Genomic DNA, 8682 nt, shown 5'->3' on the forward strand with positions numbered 1-8682 from the left:
TATATAAGTGTAGTTATATATAAGAGGAAATGAACAAAATTAAATTCAATTGTCTATCTGCCTTCCTTCTTTTCCTCCCTCCACCATTTCTCTCTTTTATTGCATTTTTTACTATAAGTTTCTCTTGTTGTGATATTTTGAACATATTTTATTATTTCCATAGTAATGTTAATTTTATATAGCTTTCCTAACATTTCTGCAAAACAAACTGATCTAAAAATGTTGTGGATTTTAACACAAAGTTGATATTAGAGTGTCTAAATGATTTCTGGTTGAGTGCTGTAAGGTGATAGCACTCAGTGATTGTGCACACTCCCCATGATGTTAATTTTGCCTGTGGATGGACACCAGCTACTCACACATACACTGAACATGCATTTTCTTATGAATTTGCTAACTGCTTTGCATGGGCCCCGCCAGCTCATACCAACCACCTAAAATTTATCAACCAAGCCTTTTCAATGAGAACATTAGACAGAGGGAACAACATGGTGTCTCAAACCCAGGTTCTCATGGCCCTGCTGTTCTGGGTTTCTGGTGAGAAATTCTAAAGTATTATAATCTCTTAGAGTCATTTCTTTCTATATAAGAAATTCATAATGTGTGCTATGAGACAATATGTCTTATTCAATACTTCTCTGACAATACCATATTTCAAAGATAAAAAATGACAAATTTCAACTGCTACTGTATTCTGTTTTTTTTTTTATATTATGCATCATCATTTTCTATTGCTGATTGCAGGTGCCTATGCAGATATCATGATGACCCAGTCTCCATCCTCCCTGGCTGTGTAAGCAGGAAAGAAGGCCACCATCAGCTGCAAGTCCAGTCAGAGTCTTTTTACTGGTAGCTATAACCTCTTGGCTTGGGACCAGCAGAAGTCAGGGAAGGCTCCTAAACTATTGATCTATGTTGCAACCACTCGGAACACTGGGGTCCCTGATGGCTTCACAGATAGTGGATCTAGGACAGATTTCACTCTCACCATCAACAACGTCCAGTCTGAAGACCTGGCAGATTACTACTGTCAGCAGTATTACAGCTCGCCTCCCACAGTGCTTCAGTCTCCACAAAAACTTCTCTGAGGTTCTCACCAGCTGCCTGCACTACACAGCCTTCAACCTGCACATTTCCCCCTGCTGCCTGAGGCTGGTGTGTTCAAACTGGTGAAAAAGTTGGAGGATCCCAGAAAAAATAATGGGTTTAATGTCTCTTATGTCTTTAGGTATGAAAAAGCCTTTAAATAAAAATGTAAAAAAAAAAAAAAAAAACCCACCTCAGTATTATCTTTCTATTCTTTCTGTAACACATTAACACAAGTTCTGTTGTTTGAATATGAGGAAATTTTTTTTTATTGTTCAGGAATTTTATTGTCCATCATAAGACTCTATGGCCAGAAGTAAAGATAGTGGCAAAGTTTGGAAGCTCTAAGAAAAAATGTTACTTCTCTTTTACTGAATTCTGTGATGCTATCTAATTTCCTTACTAGAAATTGGAACTCCAACGTGTCCTACCTAAATCCACATAAAACCTTAGAGGGCTTGCAAAGGAATTCTGGACACTAAAAAACAAAATTTAGCCATACTTTTTTCAGATGGAATCTGTTTGCTGGTGGCATGCTGCAGCTCCATTAAAACAGTACTTCCTGATTCAGAGGTAGCAGAAAAAAACAAAAGTAAAACCAAAAAATCATGTAGCTTCAAAATGGCTGCTTCCTGGGCCATGCAAGAACTCTGGCTCTTTCAGGGGACTGAGCATTTAAATGAGGTTTATGAGCAACATGTTGCAAACTGCAAAAGAGTTTGCATACACCCACTGCATACTTGGAACTGGGGCAGAGTGCACAGCTTGCAGAGGTAATGAACATGCCTCTGTCATGCTCGACTGGGCAGAACCAAAAGGCAAAGCAGCTGTAGTCATGCCACAGGTTTGCATTTTAAAAGCTTTCTAGAACAAAAAAAGAATTCAGATACACAATAGGACAGATTCAGACATAGAAGATCTCTAAACAAGACACATTATGTTTAAAAAATGTATGTAGACTTGGAGGAAAGAGGAGAAAGAGTACCTAGAATGTAAATGTAATATAAAAGATTACAGTCATAGATTAAAAGAGTAAAAAGAGTCTCGAAAAACCAAAAAAAAAAAAAGAGTAAAGATAATAAAATAAATATTAAACTCATAGAAAAAGTAATAGAGTAAAAAATAAGCTGCATATAGATATAATACACACAGAGAGTATGGATTATTTCTATTATTGTGTTTTCATTGAATTTTTTGACAGTGAATGGGCTAATTACAGAGAGACATTTCATTTTATGGGCTCTAAACTAAGCCATCATAAATATTTTAAATGTATCATGTCTTCAAAATTTGAGTCTAAGAATGTGTTGCTTTGGAAAAGAGGTTTTTCTTTTGTTTCCACAGAGGATGAGAACCTGTGGAATCCCTCCAGACAAATGTGGTTTATGGACCAAGACCCCATAAAAGATCAACATGAACACCCCCAAAAATTACTTCACCCAACATAAAGTATGAAGCAGTTTGGAGAGAACTATGTCCAAATTCCCTAAATGAGTTTGCTTACATTTAAAGGAGGATGTGCTATAGGATCTTGGTTTACTGATACAATTTTAAGATGAAATTTGTTATATGTATATTTCTGCTCTTGATTAATGTATTGTGTTTGTGCTGATCATTTAAAAATATAATGCATAATTAAGAAATATAGGTTAATAGATAATCATCTATAATAGTCAATCTTATAGTCTTGTTAGTTAGGATGTGTGTGTGTGTGTGTGTATGTGTGTGTGTGTGTGTGTGTGTGTGTGTGTATGTGTGTGTGTGTATGTGTGTGTATCAGTTAGATAGGTATCCTTCAAATCTTTCAGAGACCTTCAGAATATGACATTCTATAGGTCCATATTTCTATATGGTGTGGCAGCCAGGCTCTGAAGCCATAGGCCCCCACCTGAGGTGGTCTTGTAGCTATGCAGATAGGCTGTCACTGCCCTAACAAAAGCCAGGATGTGATGCTCCTTTCTCTTTTGTTAAAAATGTAAATCACCTAGGGAGAGATGTTTACAGAAGCTGATGACTAAGTTGCAGGTGTTTCCCTAGCCCCATGTCCCCTGGAAAGAGAATATTAATGAGGTATCCACCTTGGGTTACCTGTTTTGTATGCCCTACTATGATAATGCTGTGAACTATGTCTGGTTATTTCTCATGCCTCCATACCAGTCCAGAGAGGGAAAGATAGTTTCTATGTTGGGGTCTTTAGTCCCTGACAGCATTGAAAATGCCTTAAGAGCTTAAGACTTTTCATGACAATGAGACATATCTGCTCCATGCAGCACCAATTTACTTCAAGAGGATGATAGGCACCAATGATGCTCCTTATGGTGTTGGTTAGCAATTTGGGAAGAAAACTGCTTTTGCCACAGAAGAAAGTGACTGCCAAACTGTCAATACAGGTAGGAGTTATCTTTGAAATTCATGGAAAAGTATGCTGGATACTATGGGTCTGTAGGCTGAATATGGATGCCCACAAATTAAAGAAGGTGTTTGGGTGATTTAAAGGCAGCAAGATATCTCTGTCAAGAGTTTTGGAAGTTGCTCACAATGCATTTCCTGTTTCCTTAGGTCATATTCTATCCTTCTGGAGTCTTTGATAGAATTGAAGGATATATATTTATAGTCATAGTTATCCTTAGTTATGATAGAAGATAAAGTATATATAAATATTATAACTATAATTCTTGCTTGATACCTGTTTTGTTATATGTAATTTTACTGTGTTAAAGTTAAAAACTTCCTTTTCACTTAAACAAAAAAGGGGAGATCGTGTGCATCTTTCTGTTGCTTTTATTAGTTAATGAATAAAGAAGCTGTTTCAGCCAGTGGCTTAGGAGAATAGGGCTAGGTGGGAAAAATGTAAACTGAATGCTAGGAGAAAGAACTCAGTTAGTTAGATGCCATATAGCCACAAGAAGGAAAAAATGTGAGCTGCCAACTGGAACTTTTCCACAAGCCTCATGGTAAAATGTAAAATAATAGAAATGGATTAATTTAATATGCAAATGCTTGCTAGGAATATGTGATAGTGATTGGCAAAGCAGTGTTTTAAATGATACAGTTTCTGTGCTATTATTTCCGAGTTGAACAGCCAGGAACAAACAAGCAGCCTCCATATAACAATGTCCATTGCTTCTGTTTTTTCCCCCTTTCCATAAATTATTTTACTTTTTATTACATTTTACTTAAGTAGTCTTTTCTGTGTCCTTGTGAGTGTGTATTGTTTGTGTGTATGTGTTGGCATTTTTCTAGGTACATATTTTACATAGCATATATGTGATATCAAAGAATACTTACACATGATTGTTTGTCATTTGGTTTGGGAATCAAGGTCAGGTATGAAATCAGGATTGGGTGCAAGGGTCTTTGTCAATTGAAGCATCTTTCTGCCCCTTAAAATCTTTAATTGAAATAAATTCATTGTACCCAATTTTCTTTTTTTTTTAAAAAAACAAAACATTCTTTTCTCATTTTTCATACCCACCCTAGTTCTCACTGTCTCCCTTCTCCTGCTCCTTAGAAATCCCCACACCTCAACCCCCCATCAAATTCTCAGAGAAGATAAGGCTTGCCATGGGGAGTCAACGTTGTATGACACATTACTTTGTGATAGAACCAAAGCATTCCCCTATATTTAGACTTAGCAAAGAATCTCTCCAAAAAGAATGGGCTCCAAAAGCCAGGGATAAATGCTCATCCCACTGCTAGTGTCCCCACAGTCTGCCCAAGCCATACAAAGGTCACCAAAATTTGAGGGCCTAGTTTGGTTTTATGCAGGTTTCACTGCTATCAGTCCAGAGTCAGTGAGCTCCCACTAGCTCAGGTCAGCTGTTTGTGTGGGTATCCCCATTATGTTCTTGACCGCTTTACTGATACTATCATTTTTCTCTCTTTGACAAGTGTCTGGAATTTTGGTTAAGTACTTAGCTGTGGATCTCTGAATCTGCTCTCCATTGCTGGTTGAAGATAATGATAATACTCATTAATTTGAAGGCAGGGGTAGACCAGTTTAGGCAATCTCTCAACTCTTGCTTAGGGTCTTAACTGGGGCTTTCCTTGTGGATTCCTGGGAATTTTCCTACTGCCAGGTTTCACACTAGCCCCCGAATGACTTCCACAATCAAGATCTCTTTTTACTTGCTCTCTCTCTCTGTCCTTCCCCAATATTGAACAACCCATTCTACATGTTCTCTTCCTACATTCCCTTCTCCCCTCCTCCTTGGCCTTCCCTTCAACCATGCTTCATGCTCCCAACTTTTGCAGGAGATCTTCTCTATTTTGCCTTTCCAGACAGATCAATGTATATCTCTCTTAGGGTTCTCCTTGTTACCTAGCTTCTCTGTGGTCATGGACTATAGGCTGGTTATCCTTTGCTTTACATCCAATGTCCTCTTATAAGTGAGTACATACCATGTTTGTCTTTGTCCAATCTTTGGTTGAGGAACTTCTAGGTTGTTACCATTCAATGACTATTATGAATAATGCTGCTATAAAAGCAGTTGAGCAAATGCCCTTGTAATATGATTGTGCATTCTTTGGTTATATTCCTAAGAGTGGTATTGCTGGATCTTAAGGTAGATCAGTTCCCAATTTTCTGAGAAACAGCCATACTGATTTCCAAGGGGCTTCACAAGCTTTTACTCCAACCTGCAATGGAGAAGTGTTCCCATTACTCTGAATCCTCTCCATGATAAGCGATCATTGGTGTTTTGGATCTTAGCAATTCTGACTGGTATAAGATGGTATTTGAGAGTTGTTTTGATTTTCATCTCTCTAATGGCTAAAATTATTGAGCAATTCCTTAAGTGTCTTTCTGCCATTTGATATTCTTCTAATGAAAATTTTCTGTTTAGATCTGTACCCCATTTTCTAATTGGATTATTTGGTATTTTAAAGTCTAATTCATTGATTTTGAGATCAATGCTCTTTCTGATGTGTGATTGGTGCGGATTTTAACCCATTCAGTTGACTGTGATTTTTTCTTAATGATCATGTCCTTTGCATTACACAAGCTTCCGTTTCCGGTATCATGTATTAATTGTTACTCTGTGTCTGTACTACTGGTATTATATTTAGGAAGTGGTTTTCTGTGCCCAATTTTTTGTCTTGCTAAAAACCATTAGATTAAATTCCTGAAGCTATTCACCAAGGTCTATTTGCTTATTTACCCAATTCCTTCTACTGAGACCTACTACCAACGTACAGCTACAAGAGTATCAAAAGCCAGTAATCAATAGCTTCCACTGTCTCACATAATTAACATGTCCAATTAAGATTAACAACCTCATTTTACCACCAGATTTCTACTCTTATAATCTGCAATTTTCCTATGTTCTATGTCTGTCTCTTTACCTAGATAAAGTCCTTTTAATTTCTCCAGGACAAATACTAATCCCCCTTTCCCTGGTTCTATATCACTTCTTCCCCTTCCTTTTTCTCCTGTCTTTTATCTCATTCCCTGACCTATTTCCCTCTTGGGTGAAGATATCTCCTTTGTACTGAGAACTTGGTCTTGAGAGTCCTGAGCTTATACTTTTCCTTTGACATAAAAAAGAAATCACCATAAGACTCAATAAAACAGAAGAAAGAATATGCTGAATCATGTTTTAAAATAAAGAATTATAGCAAAGAAACATGATTTGTTAAAAATTTGTCATCACTACAATGTCAAAGAATTCTAGCATATAACGAAGAGAACAATACAAAGAATAATAACATATAGAAGATCTGATAAAAATAAATATTAGGAAAGATTTTGAGTGGAATGATAACAGAAAAATTCAAATATACACATTATTGGCAGTATAAATGGACATTAGTTACTTTTTCAAAATATATAGCCCCAAAGATGAACATTTTCATGTCATAGATTATGCTTACTATGTAAAATAATAACACAAAGAAAGAATCAGTATGAAAAGATATAATTGAAAAATACTATTACAACTCCAAAGGTAAATACATCAGAATATCTGAGCTCTCATTCAAAACTTTAAGGACCAGAAAACTTTTACCAATATATTTCAGAAGCTGATAGTATGTAACTGCCAAATAAATTAGCTATGTCCAGCAAAATTTTATTTTCAATTGAAGGAGCAATAAGAACATTATAAGAAAATAAAAAAACTAAGGTATTTCATGACCATGAAGACAGCACTACAAAAGGTAGTATAAATTACTATACACATAGAAAAAGAGAGTTTCAATCATGAGAATACTGGAAAAATGTTTCTGTCATGAGAGGAACAGGTGAACAATGACTATCAAGTAAGGAGAATACTATGTCCAACACTTTAAGAGAGGAAACACAAACATAGTTGTGTGTGTAGGGAATATTAAGGACCTAATCATCCTAACACTGGGTTTCCACCTTTATAAGCTGCTGTTTTCCTATGTGCTACATCTGCCTATCTATCCACATGCAGTCCAGTGACCCTTAAGGACAAATATTCCTGTTCCCTTTTCCTGGTTACATTCACCTTCTCCCTCTTAGACATTGTGGTAGGTGTTTTATTATAAAGCTGTGTTTCTACAGATGAAAACTAAGGCATGAATTAGGAGCTATATGATAGGATCATTTTGCTTAATGAAAATTATGTGATGGCTCAGCCACTGTCCACATCCATTATATCTCCCCTCACTTTGGGATGAAGTGAGCTTTCTCAATGAAGTTTTCTTCCAGACATCTGTTTCCATCATGTTCACAGGCCATTCAAACTCTTTGCTGCTGCTTCTGCCCCTTTGTCCTCATGGACTTGTGGCCAATGGACAGCAAGGAAATAGGTAAGCACCAGATAGAATGGACATAGAAGGTAAGAATTTTCCTTATATAATAGCAGAGGGCAATTTCAGCACAGTGCTTGGATCTTTAGATTCAAATTTACTCAAAACCACCAGAAATTTTTGAATTAAAATTCATGAGAAATAAATGGCCACCATGACATATGAAATATGTCCCGTGTATCATATATACCTATATAATATATGTCATTCGAAGCTTCCCATCATCCTTCCAAATGTAGACATCATTTTAATCCACAAAATAAGTTTTAAAAATAAGAAAATCTTAATGAAACTGAGATATTACAGGAAAAAATTACAGGGCCCAAATAATAAATTGGAAACTTCCCTGTAGCCTTGAATTACCATTGGTTTATTGAAGAAGTCAGGGAGAAGAACAATCACTTACAATTAGATGAAAATGATAGCATAGCTTCCCTGCATCTTTGAGAGAAAGCTAAGTAACACTGAGAGGAAAGTTGATGGCTTTGATGGCTACAATAAAAACCAGAAAGAGCATAAGTAAATGACCAAATTCAGAGAGATCTCAAATAAGCACCTAATCTATAGCCTTACAATCTCAAATAAGAGATCTGAAATAAGAAATCTCAAATAAAAACCTAATCTAATAGCCTCACAGTCTAAGGAAATAACCAAATAAATCTTAGAGGTGGTAAATCAGAAAAGGTGATAAATATTACTGTAGCAATTAATGAAATGAAGATCAAAATAGTAATTCATAAAATTATGTATTTTTCATGTTATAAATTAGCATTTTCATGTTTAAGAACATCTAATTTAGCTTTCAGCTTTTTATAATAACAC

General features: G+C 36.0%; 1 pseudogene; it reads left to right on the forward strand.

Annotated features, from left to right (window-relative positions):
• Positions 1 to 488: 488 nt before the first annotated feature.
• On the forward strand, positions 489 to 1088 carry LOC119807209 (annotated as a pseudogene).
• The last annotated feature ends 7594 nt before the right edge of the window (positions 1089 to 8682 follow it).

The sequence above is a fragment of the Arvicola amphibius genome, chromosome 2, assembly GCF_903992535.2.
Source record: "Arvicola amphibius chromosome 2, mArvAmp1.2, whole genome shotgun sequence".
Taxonomy (NCBI): domain Eukaryota; kingdom Metazoa; phylum Chordata; class Mammalia; order Rodentia; family Cricetidae; genus Arvicola; species Arvicola amphibius.